Source organism: Crocuta crocuta, unplaced genomic scaffold (assembly GCF_008692635.1).
Source record: "Crocuta crocuta isolate KB4526 unplaced genomic scaffold, BGI_CrCroc_1.0 scaffold4, whole genome shotgun sequence".
Classification (NCBI taxonomy): Eukaryota; Metazoa; Chordata; class Mammalia; order Carnivora; family Hyaenidae; genus Crocuta; species Crocuta crocuta.
The window spans coordinates 2,302,231-2,318,851 of record NW_027529996.1 but is presented as its reverse complement, the minus strand read 5'-3'; the positions used below and the strand labels follow the sequence as shown (position 1 = coordinate 2,318,851).

The 16,621-nt window shown below is 37.1% G+C and overlaps 1 pseudogene; it reads right to left on the bottom strand.

The window, feature by feature from the left end:
- Nucleotides 1–13,483: 13,483 nt before the first annotated feature.
- LOC144231094 (thioredoxin-like protein 1 pseudogene) lies at nt 13,484–14,844 on the bottom strand (annotated as a pseudogene).
- Nucleotides 14,845–16,621: the final 1,777 nt, after the last annotated feature.

Here is a 16,621-nt window from a genome sequence, read left to right as displayed (position 1 = left end):
CTGGGGTATACCTAGGCAGAGAGAAATGGCAAACGCACTGCTGGCTCAGTGGCACTTTGGATTCTGGTGTTCAGTCCCAATCTGCCTTCTTATATTCACTTCTTAGAGCTCTCAAACAGCTGCCTGTGAATTCTGCCCACATTATAATTGAGTTCAGTGGAAGTTAAAGGGTGTTTACACTGTCTTAAACAGGACCAAAAGTCTAGAACTTAAATTTTATTTTATTTTTTTTTAATTTAATGTTTATTTATTATTGAGAGACAGAGCATGAGCAGGGGAGGGGCAGAGAGAGGGGGAGACACAGAACCTGAAGCAGCCTCCTCGCTCTGAGCTGTCAGCACAGAGCCCGACACAGGGCTCAAACTCACAAACTGTGAGATCATAACCTGAGCTGAAGTTGGACGCTTAACTGACTGAGCCACCCAGGCGCCCCATAATTTTACTTCTACTTACAGTATCTTTCTCTGTAAAATCTGTCTTTTGTTTTTAAATTTTAAGCAAATAAGTCTTAAGTAAGTAAGTCTTTCTTTATATCTTCTGAATATGCTATTAGTGTATGTTTCCATCACAATTTTAAAACATGTTCTCTTTTATTTTCTCCTAATTCATTCATAGATTTACAATACATATCTTTAATCTACCCAGACTATACTATATTAATTTTTTCCTATCATAGGCAGTAAGTTGCAGTAATAGATTTTCTAATGTTGAACCGTGCTTGCATTTTTTGGGATGAACTCACTGTGTCCATGATAAATTATTCATTCAATACATTATTGCTTAATTATTATATATAATGTATGAGTGGGGTAGGTTTATAAATTCCTTTTTGTTTATTGTATTGTCTATTGTTTTTAATCAGAACTATGCAAGACAGAGTGGCTTAGAAAACAGACCATTTTTGTTATTATTTTAAGAATTGTGGGCATTTTAAACATTGGTATCCTTATTGATTTTCTCCTCTAACATAAAACACAATGTATGGAATATAGTACCTCTTCAAGAAATATATGTTCACAGATAAAAGAAAAGATGAGTGAATGAATAAATGAATCCATTTATTTTTAAATTGTCTTGGAAATTATATCCATTGGAAATGCAACCATCTTCCTAGGTTGATATAACTATCAAGTACTATACATGGTATTAGATTCCAGAGAAATAAAAGGCATTTCTCATCCTTCAAAGAGTTTCAATGGCTTCTTAAAGATCCTGAAAATTTGCTCCCCAACTACTTATGTGTCCCTATAAAACAATAAACTAATTAATGCAATAGGCACAATAAGTAAATAAAAATATATTCCCACATCACAAGTATATTACTTATAAATATTTTTACTAGTTAAATTTCATCTATCCCCTGACTTTTATTACATAAGCAGGACTGTGTTATTTTAGACAATAAATTTCATTCTCAAATATGCTAATATAAAAATTAAGAATATAGAATATTCTTTTGAGAAACTATAAAAGAAAAATAATTATTAAAATATCAATTATGCCATTCTAATTATGACTAATAATTTCAATTAGCTAAACATTTTTCTTTAGCCCTATAGGCCATATTGCCAAATAGAAAATAAATAAACAGGAATAACATAAAAATAATTTGAGAACTGGTAATTAATGAGTTTCTTATATGAGAATAACTTTATAGCTATCATTGAGGTAACGATAGCAAGTAAAATCACTATAAGCATTCTCCAAAATGCGTATTAAACCTGAAAAGTTATGTCATCTTACTCAAATATTCAATATTTTTATAAAAGCTAATCGAATATTTTTCTTCTGTGTGTTCTTTTCATAAACTCTTTGATTTCTTCCTGGAAAATGAATTCTGACAGGGAAAAATCAAACACTTTATTCATAGCCAGACAAACAGAAACAAATTAACTAACTTGTGTCAGTGACACAGAAGTTAACATTATAATGTCCTATAATAGCTACCAAAAGTACCAGACAAGGCATAAATGGGCAGTTTCTTCTCTAACCTCTGAACTCTCCTTGAAAAAGAGATGGGTGAGATACAATGTGTGTGGTGGGGAAGAGCATATAGCCTCAATGTAGTTGTCATTGTCACTTCCTTTAGAGGTATGCCTCAACAAGAATGGTGTGCCATCCGTGCTGCCAAAATAAAGTTGAACAGATCCTCTGATAAAAGCTGTTAGTTGAGATGATTGAGACAGACTCATATAGCTATCCAGCTGCCAAGGCCTCAACGTCCTGTGGGAAAAATAAATACCAGAAACTTCAGAGAGGGGATGCTGGAAATGATTGTTCATGAGCCTCCCTTGGGAGCAGCAGGTAGTAGTCTGGCCAAAGAGCCATTATTGCTTAGAATTCTCTGGCTCTCTCTGCTATAGGAGAATGAATCATCTTTGACATCTTGGGCAAAGGTACAGATTGTAGATATTCCTTCTGGTATTGACTGAAATAACGGCTTCCCATGAGGAAATGGATAGGATTAGAGACACAGTTCTGGAAGCTACTAAAGTTTAAAGGTCATAACTTTTAAACCTGTTCTGGTCTTCATATTTCTAGATAATGTCCCCCTTCTCCATCAAGGAGAATTAAGCAGCCATTTGAACTCCTTCAGTCTCCTATCACCCAACTGGTCCTAAGAGGTTGATCCTAGATCTTCCCTTACTGTGTGTGTGTGTGTGTGTGTGTGTGTGTGTGTGTGTGTGTGTGTTATGTTATGGTATTTCTGGGGAAAGTCACCTGAAAGTGCTACTGTGGAACCTGGAAAAAAAATGTGTTTAGTTTTAAATATACACCCAAGTACAGCATCTGCCAGAGACAATTTTGACTCTAACAAGAATACTATGACTGCCACATACTTGATTCCTAACATATACAATATCTTGTGATGATTCTTGTTATTTTGCCTTCAATGGATTTTTATTCCTTGATATCCTTAAAGTCCTTGCATGTAGATGGCCGTCCACTCTCTAACTAGTTTATTTTAGTCTTCTAAGGGTTGGGTTAAGATATGACCAAAGTTGCTCAGATTGTATGTAAACTAAGAACAACTGGGTTCTAAGTGAAAATATGAGAAGGTATCCAAGACACAAAATGTATTTGTTTGATTACTTAATATTGGCATTTAATTTGGTTATTTTTTTTCTTGTTTAATCTCAGCAAACAAGCAATTTTATCTACCCAAATAAGAAAATCTCCAGGAACTGTAAAGTATCACCAAATTTGTTTATTCTACTGGCATTTGATTTTTATGTATATTTTTCTAATCTACCAATTATGTTTAGATCCCTAGAACTGGAAGAGTTTTTTCCTGCATCTCTGATAGTTTATTCCCAATAATCAAACTCCTAATAAGCTCTATAGCTCAGTGAATATGTGAAAATAATATAAAATAAATCTATGAGTTCCATATTTAGAAAATAAAGCTTTGTTTTAAGCATTCACGATGCAGGATGACAACTTAAATGTTATCATAGTGATTAGTCAGCAGTGTGTCCAGAAGTAAACTCATCTGAATTTCATTCTTGTCTCAAGCAGAAGAGAAAATGTCTTGTACGAATGGTGAGTCAGCCTGACTTATCCTTCTTCCCTCTATTAGCAAACATGAGCCCATACACTCACATATGAGCAGGGACTGATTAAGTAATTTTCTAAAGTTTTGAAAGAATAAAATCAATTACTAACTTTGTCAATTTGAAATGATGAATCGCAATTCAGTTTCATAAGTCCTTTGCGAATTGTCCACCTAAGATTCAACTTCAAAACATTTCTGAGAAAGTTTTGTTGCTCTACTGAAAGCAAATTTCAAATGCGCCCTTCTTGAATACTGAAGCTCTACGCTCTAAAATTTAATGTAAAATGTCTAGGTCTCTTCATTTTCTTTTTCTTTTAAGACAAACAAGTTGTCTTGGGCCATCTCTTCCTCCGTAGACTGTATTTTCTTATACCCTAAACAGTCAGGAGGAGAGTGAGAAATTCAGTTCATTGTGGGAGCCAGAAACTTATACATGTGGAATCAAATCATAACACATTTTTTTTCAAAGCAGATTTCATCCTTTAAATTGTTACTGTGAGTTTTCAGAAAAACAATGTCTAGATGGAAGCCAAAATTTTTACTTATTTGACTTTTTTGATTCATCTGCCTCTGTGACACCAGCCAAGTATCTGACCTGAATATTCCCTCATTTTCATCACCCAGGGAATGTTAGAGCTAGAAGTAAACTAATGATGGAGATCATAGTGTGGAGAAACATAAAATTCAAGTGGCTGACAACTGAAGTCCATGTGAAACATCCACACCTGAAGTTGTATAACTGTATACAGGGACACTAAATGTTGGGGTGTGAGATGATTCTTTAACCCCACTCTAACAAGAATTCTGCAGCCTCTTTCTTGGACTCTCTTCATGTTCACCTGTGTTTAGAAATATGTAGAGATTCTGGGGCACTTGAGTGGCTCAGTAGGTTAAGCAACTGACTCTTGATTTCAGCTCAGGTCATGATCTCACAGTGTGAGCACAGAGTCCCACATCGGGCTCCATGCTGACAGTGCAGAGCCTGCTTGGGATTCTCTCTCTCTTTCTCTCTCTCTCTCTCTGCCCCTCCCCCCCCAATAAATAAATAAACTTAAAAAAAATGTAGAGATACTGTACTGAATAAGCCAGAGGAGTTAAAACAACTCCTATGAGAAAGAGAGACAACTCTAGGGAAGAATAAAATACATTTGGGGGGATGAGAAAAGAATAGATGGGGGAAGATTTTTAAAGATGCATTCAGATTGTGTTTAGGAGGAGAACAAGAATAAGAGTGAACAGATTGATATGCAGCTTTTATTCTGTGTGACTTTTTTTTAGAGTAAGATAGTGAAGGAAAGTGTTAAAAGTTTTATTTGTATTATACATATAAGCATTATTGCCTTTTCAAACCTATTGCCATTCAAAGACTTCTTTAGAATTAGTTGCAAAAAGAAGAATGGTGTGATGTGTAAAACACAGGTTCTGAAGTTAGATTGTCTTGCATAAACTCTGGATCTCCTATTCTGTCTAAACTTGAACAAGTTGCTTAATCTCTCTTCCTTAGTCAGTCCACCTATAATAGAAGTCATAATAATATGCACCTTATAAGGTTTGAGGAATAAATGAGCTAATATATGAAACATGTTTAGAATGCCCTTTGGGGTGTGTGTGTGTGTGTGTGTGTGTGTGTGTGTTTAGAGATCAAAACAATATTAGATTTTTAAAAATATATAAATTTTGCATTAATATATTTTTTAAAATCTGATACTGTGTGAAATGGATAGTTAGGTAGAACAAAGTCTCTTATAAGTTATAAATAATTAATGCCAAAATATATTCTTTAGAATATTTAAAAGCTACTGAAATAGTTACCTTTTGATTTTTTTCTTTATACAATACTACTCCAACTTTATTTGAAAAAAAAGCAAAACAAAAAACTGAAAGACTGTTTAAATCTCAGTTATTCGTATATTATATTTATTTATCTGAAAGTCACTATAATCATGGCCCAAACTTGTGAATTTCTATGTGAAGTGTTAGCAATTCAACCCCACTGACACATTAAAATGAAAGGCCTCCAAGTACCACTGAACTTCTTATTTTTTAGTGAGAAAATGGAGACCAAAGAGAGTAAGAGACTTGTACAAGTTCAAATAGCTAACTTGTCAGAACAACCTGTGACAATTGACTTTGGATATTGGCCAAGAAACTAGATTCACAAGACAAAAATTAAGAAGCTAGAGGGTCCTTAGACTAGGCAAACACTCAAAATTCAGGAATACTCAAGAGAATAGAGAGAAACAATGAAAAAAAATCCAAATAAAAACCATAGGGACATGAGTGACAAGGCAAACTTGAAACTGGAGTGGCCATGACTCAGCTGGAAAGCTCTTAAGGTGGCCGGAGTGAGTGAGGTATTTTCCATAGGAAAGACAAATCCTGACAGAGGTAGGCACTGCAGGAGAATGGGAAGGGGTTCAGGGTAGGATGGGTGGTTGAATAACTGAGCAATGGCCTGACACTCTAGGCATTTTTTCTGGGAAATTCTTGGTGATAAATCAATATTTAGAAATTTTGAGGAAAACTGTGTTGCACGAACACTATTATTCACAACTGAACCAGTTCCTTCTCTTACCTACTTATCACACAACAAATGCAACCACTTGTTTACTCATTTGAATGTAATCTAGATTATCAAGGACAAAATAATAACTTCCTTCTAATAGAGGTCCATGTATGAACAGAGGTGTTAATTGGAATGTAACATATTAAAAGAAAATAGAGTAGGCTAATGTTTTTTCTTTTAACAGAAAGTGCTTATCAGAAGTCCTAAGACCCAAGAGACTTAACCAGACTCTCTAAAGCTCTAATACATGCCCAAATAAGAGCAGTGAAACCCTCATTCTTTGTTGTCTTTAGACATGATGCACTCCTGAACTCTCAATACTTATTTTTGACAAGGATTTTTAACTGACGCTCAGATCACCCTAGAGTGTAATGGGAAAGAGAAAAACCACAAGAGCTTTCCTTTTCTCATGAGACACATGATGTACACTTCAAGCTACCACAGGGCAGTGGGCTATCACTAAACACTCAAGACTTGGATGAGAATTGTACTAACCTTTCCAATTTTAGTGGACCTTAATGGACTATTTGTATAATAATTTACTGCTGAAGATAATTCACAGCCCACACAATTCTACTTAAAGCCCATCCTTCAGTGTCTGAAGAATTATGACTTTGTTCTTTAGCTTTAATTAGCTGGCAAGGAAAGAAGGTTAATGACATTGGTGCATGTTCTTTGCAGCTGTAACTGTTTTGTCCTGACAGAAGATGTACAGAAAGAGAATTCATCATATCTCAATTAAAACACTATTGGCCAAAAGCATGGAGATGTTCTCTAAGTGTTTGATAGGTTGGAGATTGGATTAAAATACTTAATGTAATTAATCATCCTTAATCCTTTGTTGTACTTTTCTGAGAGACTGATAAATTTGTCTAATCCCTTAAAATTATAACCATTACAGTAATATTCCCGGTTTTTCAATCCCTGAGTAGAAAGTCCGGGCATATGCCTGGACCTGTGTGACTGTATGCAGGGATGGAGAATTTGAGTCTTCCCCACTCTTGCATGCCAGGTAGAGCCTGACACAAGGTCCCTGCTTGGGCATTCTCTAGTTGGCACTTTTTCAGCCACGACCTAGAGACATTTATATTCTTCTCAAAAGGCTTGTCCTAGAAATTGCCTATTTCTATGAAAAAGAGAATGGAAAATGTCAGAATCTATGGCAATTAAAAAGAATTAAGAAAACCTTGTCTTTTTGACCTTGGAGACAGTGTGTACTCTGAATATAAAGAAGAAATAAGTACAGAATACCACTAAATATGGTTTTATTTCATGTCCTAGAGTTATGGCCTAAAATATGGCCAAATTCTGGACGCTTACTGAGCCTTTTTTGCAAGTGTTTTTGGTAGTAAGTATATGGTCTTGATAAGACTAGCATCATGAAAATCATGTAAAAATTGCTATACTATACATTCCATGCAAAAGGGATAACATTGCTTTTTTGACTTCTGTATCTTCAATCCTTAGCAAGTACTTGCTAACATAGTTATACCCAATGTTTGTATGTGTGTGTGTGCACATACATAAATTATATAACTATAAATATAAATAGTAGCTGATTTAATTATTTACAACATTCAGATTGGAGAATTGATGTAGTACTTTACATTTTACAAAGTGCTTTTTATGCATACTCAAATATATGCTTCATTAGAAAACTGCTATAGGACACACCTATTACCTGAAACCTCAAGAGACCCAACGACACAGTAAGAAATAGAACTTGGGAGTACTTAACTTTGGCACAGCAAGAATTTCCTTATTGGAAATAGGGTGGATTCTTGAATAATGAAGTTCCATAACTCCATCATCCACATCCATCCCCACCATCTTCAGTTCAACAGAGTGTAAGTAAACTATAGCTGGAAGTCCTCTGAACTGATAGATTTTCGGTCTACCTAATGAGCTCACCAAACTTTGGGCATGTTTTTTGGTAAGAATAAGGGAGATGACAGAGAGCATGTTCACTTATTTGTAGCCTTGATCTGGTATATATCTTTGATTATATGTTTGTGGTTTGGTTGTAGACCAGAGACTATAGCAACCCTTGCAAAGTAATACCACATCATGTATGATTCTAATTCACTAAGGTTTTGCATTTATTTCTATATCCATGGATATGAGATGAAAAGAACTAAATTTAGGCTACTTAGCATTTTAAATACACATATAATGAAACAGCGTATATTTCTAATAGTACCCGTCTGGTAGCATGAGAGGATTAGGGGGGGTTGTTTTGATTTGTCTTGTTTTGTTTTCTGTTACTGATCAGAAGATAATTTCCAGAATGATTTTATTCTTACATGCAAAACATGCTTAACACAATTTCTGGACCGCATAATTCAGTAAGCGCCTTTCCCTTTCTGCTCTGTTTCTCTAACACACGGTTTTCCAAAACGTCAACACATAGGTTGAACCTGGGAAGAACCAACTAGATAATATAATTTATCTTGAAGCTCCTGTTCACTTTTCCTTTCAGTGACCCTGTCCATTATTTTGGTAAGCTCTTTCCAAATAACTAATGCTTCTTGATTTAGTTACCAAGGTATGGGTCTAGCCACTGAGAATCTGTCAGTTCCACGGCACCTTGTTCTTGACCTTTCACTTGTCTGCCAAAGTTACATGTCCTAGTGCCCATTTTTTTCAGGGATATCTTATGGGGTAAATTTGCCACCTCATAAAAGGTATGTTTGCTTCTGCATGTTTATTTCTTCATCCCCTAGATAATTATAACTTAATACAAATTGTAATTTTCATGTAATGCAAAAAAAAAGATTACTTATTCTGGTTTTATCCATAATGGCAAAAAAAGATATTTTAGAATTAACAGGTCTTTTGTTATTTATAATATTACATTCATATTCAGTTAACATTTTTCTGAATACTCATTATGTTTTAGACATAGAATTTTAATACCCATATCATATATGTATTACAATCCCCATTTTACAAGAAGGGAGAAAAAGCTTTAAAGAGAGGTAGTCATCTGCCCTAAACCACAGAGTTGATAAAGAGTGAAATTGATATTCAAACCCAAATTCTGACCCAGGTTTATTATTATTATTGTTGTTGTTATTTGCTCTATTCCATTTTGATATCTCTATGTGTTTATAAATGTTAATATAAGGAAACCAGGGGAAAGAAAGGAGAAAATATTGAAACCAAGTATTTATTTTCTTTTCTATATTCCATTCCCTGTTCTGTCCTTGCATCTCTGGGGAGAAACACAAAAATTGGTTGGAAGGCTAAGAATAGGCAATAGTATTTTGGCTAGAAATAGCAGACATCAGAATGATTCTAGTTGTAAACAAGAGGTCCCTGGTGCTCCCACAGGATAAATGCTGTTTAAAGTACACATCAATGTAATATCTGGATAGCATTCTAAAAACAGAGACACCTATTTAAACCCTCAGTCAAACAAATATTTCATCTCAACACTTTGCTTACTTGAAAGAATATGCATACATGAAGAGGCTACATGTTCTAAAAAATAAAAGAAAACATGACACAGAATTTCCCTCTGAGCACATTACTGATTTTTCTAGATGTCATCCTGAAGGAAGCCAAAATTATTACAACTCAAGAGCAAAGCATACTTGACAAATGCAAGCTTCTAGTTTTGGGTTGGGAAAACTCTATCTTACCACATGTGACTGCATAAAAGGACAAGTCAGCAAGACTTACCTGTTTCTTTTTCATTCCTTTTATATGCTTATTTATTCATTTTGAGAGAGAGACAGAGAGAGTGCACATGAATGGGGAAGGGCAGAGAGATAGAGAGAGAATCCCCAACAGGCTCAGTGCTGTTAGCACAGAGCCCGACGCAGGACCTTAGCTCACAAACCATGAGATCATGACCTGAGCTGAAATCGAGAGTTGAATGCTCAACCAACTGAGTCACCCAGGCAACCCTAAAGTTACCTTAAAATACACACACACACACACACACACACACACACACACACACGCATACACACACACATATCCTTTCAGAGATTTCTAAATAGATGTATTTTTCCTCGAAGAGGTTTATATACATAATGTATAAATACCAGCTAATCTAGGAAAGAGCAGGATAAGAAAAATGTGTGTTCTGGTTTAGGTTTAGTAGCTGTGTACCTAGGACATCATCCATATTTTAGTGGGACTGACAAAAATAACCAATTTTAAGAATGTTTTTAGCAATAAAACCATTTTTTTACTTTTTTAAGTTTTTATTTTTATTTATTTTGAGAGAGACAGTGGGTCAGAGGCAGAGAGAGGGGAAGAGAGACTCGCAAGCAGGCCCCATGTTGTCAGTGCATTGCTCCACATGGGGGTCAAACTCATGAACTGTGAGATCATGTCTGAGCCAAAACCAAGAGTCAGTTGCTTAACCAACTAGGTTGCCCAGACACCTCAGTAAAACCATTTTAATATAAAACCTTCATGGATGCCTATAAATAGATAAAGTACATATGACAACATAACATATATATCTTTTTAAATTTCACATATATATGTTTTTCATTTTCTATTTTTATATAGATGCAGAGTTGCTTTGTCTGAAGCTGAACTGCAGGTGTTAGGACTAGTTGCTCCTCTGTCTTCTCAGGCTCCCAAGAGATTATTGATGACAACAGCTTGGAAACCTCTCAACCTTGATCACTCCTTGATATCTTCTAGGCATGCAAATTACCCGTGCATTCCTCAAATTTGTAGCCAGCCAGTAAATTAGCAAATAAATGTACTTTAGTAAGATGACCACTGCATACATCAGACCCGGCAAGAACATTTAATTCCAGTGACAATTCTTTCTAACCACTGGGTTAAGAATAATGAGAACGTTATGATAAATTTATTGAATTCTGCTATGCAGCTACGAGTTTAAGTTGTTGCATCTCTGTACACATTTTGCCATTCCCAGAATAGTACTTGTATACGTTATATTCAAAAACTCCCCAAAATAGAAAAATGTGATGACAGTAGTACTGCAAAATAATAACTGAATGCTTTTCTCTTCTGTTTTTTTAACACTTATTCATTTTTGAGAGACAGCAAGTGAGTGGGGGAGGGGCAGAGAGAGAAGGAGACACAGAATCTGAAGCGGCCTGCAGGCTCTGAGCTGTCAGCTGAGCAGAGCCTGACACAGGGCTCGAACCCGTAGACTGTGAGATCATGACTTGAGCCGAAGTCGTACACTTAACCAACTGAGCCAGCAGGTGCCCCATTTTTCTTCTGCTCTATCAGCAAAAGTATATCTATGAGAACTCATGACTTTGGATGATTAAGTTCAAATTGTTCTGTTTTTTCCTGGAAGAAAATCACAGTTTAAAGGAATCTGATTAAATGGCAGGAGAAAGAAGTCCAGTATTAGAGACCAAAGGAATGCAGCCAGAAGAAGAAAAAAAGAATGTGGGCTCTAAAGCATCAACTATGTAACTCAGTTCCAGTCACTGGATAATTCATTGATGATGTCACCTCTCTCGGGGAAAATATTTTCAATGATAACCCTTGAAAGAGACAAGAAATCCTTATACAAAGATGACAAACCTGGTGATTTAATTCTCTGCATTGAAATCCCAACTTGGTTATTTACTACAAATGTACTCTGATTCTCAGTTTCTTCAAAATAAAATGATGAGTGTTATCAACTATCTAGTTGGATGGTTGAGAGTATCAAAAATAATGCTAGAAAAATGCTTGCCACATAGTAGATGAATGGGAGCTAACATCTTTGGTCTTACTTTACACGGTTCTGGAAAATGTTGAACAGAAATCTGTTTCAATTTATAAATGATAAATTTGAAAATGAGAGCCAATGGAGGTAATTATTTCCCGTGTAATATTCATTGCCTATTGAATGCATCCCTTATGTTAGCATTGACTACTCTGTCCCCACCTCCCCTACCTCTCTTTCCTGTCACTGATCTAAACCTACCCATTCCCAGATATGAAAGATTTTGGGAAAAAGAGGGCTTGACAAACAAAAGTAAACAGTTTTTTCTTTCAAAATAAGCCAGGTCTTGTGCAGTAAACTGCTGAGAAATCTCAACCTTATGCTCTTATTTCTTATACCATGCTTTAAAAAGTAATAAATTGTTTATTGTGAAATTTGTTTCTAGGATGAAATAGAATGATCTCTACTCTCAGCATGCATAAATTTAGGATTGGGAACTACATGTGAAATCTTTAATCTTCTCGTGAAACAGTTTATCATCACACTTTGACAGTTAAAAGGTTACTTTAGGCTGGGACGGGGGGGGAGGGGGCAGGGAGGCAATATAATCTTTGTCATCAGTTATCAGTGCTACTTGAATAGTTCTTTATCAGTCCTACATTTAGTGGGACTGACTGATTTGAGTCAAATTTCTCAAATGCTCAAGTGAGAGTCATTCCTGAAATCTCATATGAAGTGAGGGGGCTAGACATTTTAAGAAAAAACTAAAACTAAAACTGAGCTTTAACTGATTTTCCAAACCAGAGCTGAGAAATGTAGGGTACTCTCAAGCCTGTAGAATCATGTCCTTCCCCAAAGAAGTGCTTTTGCTCTCCCAGGATGTATCCCTATAGAAGCCCTAGGACCCAAATGGAAGGAAATCTGAGTAGAGCCTTTTTCGAGTCTCCCGTTTCTGTTTAGGAACATTCTGATTCCTTACTCTTTTGATTACATTCTGTCTTCTACAAATTTCACCTTTCTGCTCAAAATATTCAGTGGAAAATGGGGAAGAATATATGAATCTACAGTCTAGAAATATCCTTTCACATGGGATTTTCATGGATTTCCCATTGTCACTTGAGTTATGAAATGGCAGTACTTATGGCTATCAGTGTGGACATGATATCCGGACTGTGTGGGTCCAGCCACTGCTGGAATGTCCCATAGCTGTGTACTATTGTGTCCTCAGTTCACACAGAGCATGAACCCATTTCCAGTTGCTTAGAAGAAACTGTTCCAGCACTCAGCACTACCTACTTCTTTACATCAGTCACCTCAACTGGAATTGCAGAGAAATCTCCCCGTCCCCCCAAAAAAACAATACTGCAAAACTGTTCTCCAATAAAAGTTTTCCACTGACTATCCAGGAACTTGATGGTTTCATCTGTTCTGCTAAGGGGTCTCATCACCTCTCCAATTTTGGAAACCCCTTTCTAAAAAGAGAGGTGTTGGGAACCAATGCAAACGTGCCAATCAATCTTTAATTTGGGGGGTTAACTATTGTTCTCTTTTTTTAAGCTTAGGAAAAGTAGTGACTTTTATTTACCATTGCATTTATCAAGATTACAATAAAAACACTAGTGATACCATCTGAACAAAAGCAATGACCTGTTGGTAATTGCAATGAATGGAATGTTGACAGTCTCTGAGGACAATCCAGAAATTATGCAGGAGCTATAGACCTGATAGATAGCGATATGGTCGTATGGAGGCTTTTGTGGCTTTTTCCTTTTTTTTTTTTTTTTTCCCCAACTACTGGGTTAAAGTCATTCATATTTGTTGCCTAGATTCCAGTACCAATAAAGGTAAGATATGAAATGATTGTTTCTTTACCTTGATTAAACCGAACAACTACAACTACATTGTTAAGATTAATAATAATGAAGTGGGACAATGCTATCATCTTTAATATTATCCTTTGTTAGTTCTAAAGCTTGAGTTGATCACTTCTTTCTGCTTATTCAAAATCCATAGGTTGGGGTAGACTGATAAAAAAAATTTACATATTCGGGGCACCTGGGTGGCTCAATTAAACGTCCATCTTCGGCTCAGGTCACGATCTCGGTCTCGCGGTTTCTGAGTTTGAGCTCCGCGTCGGGTGTTGGGTTCTGTGCGGACAGCTCAGAGACGGGAGCCTGCTTCAGATTCTGTCTCTCTCTCTCTCTCTCTCTTTCTCCCACTTGTGCACTCACTCTCTCTCACTCTCTCAGAAGTAATAAATGAATAAATTTCAAAAGGTAAAAAAAATTTTCTTTTTACATATTTAGGCCCCTGACCATTACATGCCCCTTGCAATCTTATTGAATAGAGTTTAACAGGTTGCTTAAATGCTACAATAATAAGTAGCTAGTCTTCACAATCAGATTCTAAGAAGGTCATGCCTTTTAGAAACAGTTGTCCAACTCATACTCTTTGCTTTCATTAAGACATGTGCAGCATATTAGAAGGCACTAAATCCAGATAACCTTTTGAAAAATCTGTGCCCCGTTTTTCTAAGTACTGCTTGACTTTCTTTTTCTTCTAATCCCACAGCATCACTCCTTGATATTGGTCAATTCTCCTTTTGTTTTGAAAAACAGAAATGTTGGTGCTGCTGATATATTGCAGCGGCAGCTGTTCCCTGACTCGGATGCAAATCTACTTCCAAGAAACCTGGCTGCGTATATTTGTTAACTCCTAGAACCAAATGCTGCACCCTCACATGGTGAACTTGACTGGGGTGAGTCTGGAGCCTATGCTGTACAGTTCAGGCTGGAAATCTGGCTAGCTCCCCACTGGCTTCTCTGACATATTTCTCAGAGAACTCAGCAGGGCAGCCATCAACAGCTGAAGACTCAGGAGAGGGAACAGGCTCTGGAAGGTTGAGACCTGAACAGATGAGGTGATGACCAGGGAGCTTTCTGTGGACTCAGTGCAGTCTCCAAGGAGCAGAACTGCCAAGATGGTGGGTGTGGGAGAGGACAGGGGAGAGGGGAGGAGAGAAAGAAAGGCTTGCAGCCAGCGTTTACCTATTGCTTTTAGCATCTCCTTTGCAAAGTCTAATTGTAACCACCCCAAATCTTCTCAGAATATGGCAAGGGTATGGTAGGCAGATTAATGGTCCCCCAAAGATGGCCACATCCTAATCCTTGAAACCTGTACAAAAGGCACCTTACATAGCAAGAGACATTGTGGATATGGTCAAGTTAAGGATTCTGAGATAGGGAGATTATTCTGGATTATCCGGATGGGCCTGTGTAACCATAAGTGTTCTTATAAGTAAAAGAGGTAAGGGGGTAGAGTCAGAGTCAGAGAAGCAGATGAGCCAAGGGATGCAGGAAGCTTCTAGAAGCTGAAAAAGGCAAAGACTGGATTCTCTCCTAGAGCCTCCAGAAGGAATGCAGTCTTCCCTGCATCTTGTATGTTCCTAGTATTTCCTAGTACCTCATCCTAGTGTCTAGAAAAGACCCTGCCTCTTGGTTAGAGCCTATAATTATCTGTGGATAAATAAATAAATTATATCTCCCAACACTCATTAGTATCTTCATTCAACAAGGTGCATATTTTGAGCCATCTATGAACTCAGAACCCCAATATGTGTGTCAACATTTCTGCCCTCCATCTTACCCTTTCCACCACTTGGATCTAATCCTATCCCTCATTCCATCTACAACATTGATTACTGTGCCCTGTGGAAAGCAATACACATTATTTCATTATCCATAATAACAACAGATATTATGTGATAAGAAAGTATGATTTTCTCAATCATCAGATAAAGAAAATAGAAACAGAATGAACCAGTCAAAGTCCAACCAGAAAAAGATAATCATTTCAAGTATTTAAAATAGAAGTTGTGGGGAATAAGTTTAGGAATTCCTTGAGCTTGCACCAATGGCTTAACAAGGGTAGGAATGGAAGTGTCAAGAATAGGTAAGCAGGTAAACAGGGCGATGGACTGCCACAGCAGTCTATTTGCTAATTGCCTGGAGCTAATTAGCAAAATAAAGGTGTCTTGTTGACCATGAGGTAGCACACTCTATCTGTCTTATCCCTTAGGAAAGTTAAGATAAACAGACACGGTGCCTGGTCCCTGCCAGAAACACCCATCAGCTCAGAATCAGGATTTCGTTTTGTATTGACCCAAACCCCTAACACCGCATATCTTTGAAACCCTCTTTTTCTCACACACTTAAATTAATGATCACTGTTTCATCGTCCCTTTCTGCACGTCCATCATGCCTGTATTCCTTCTGATCTTAATAAATATGGAGCAAGGATCCTTACTTGGGGCTCTTGGTCCCCTCCTAGACATTAGTCTCACTCGCATTTAATTCTGCATCCGCTCTCTTGCTGAACTCCTGAGTTCAAAGTCTGCGACGGAAGCTGGGCTCCAAGCGAGAGGAAAATGTGGTAACCCTGAGATTAGAAATAGCAGAAGCTTGGGGCGCCTGGGTGGCTTAGTTGGTTAAGCGTCCGGCTTTCGCTTAGGTCATGATCTCGCGGTTTGTGGGTTCGAGCCCCGCGTCGGGCTCTGTGCTGACTGCCAGCTCAGAGCCTGGAGCCTGTTTCAGTCTGTGACTCCCTCTCTCTCTGACCCTCCCCTGCTCACGCTGTCTCTCTCTCTCTCCTAGAAATAAATAAAAATATTTAAAAAAAAAAAAAGAAAAGAAATAGCAGACGCTTGCATTACACACAGGCTAGGACAAAGGTAATAGATGGGTTACTGGATCCCAGAAGAGCTTGGCTCACCTGGAAGAAAGTAGGAGGGCCAGTTGTGTGGGAGCTGGAGGCAGAAAGTGCACAGGGAAGAATGGATATT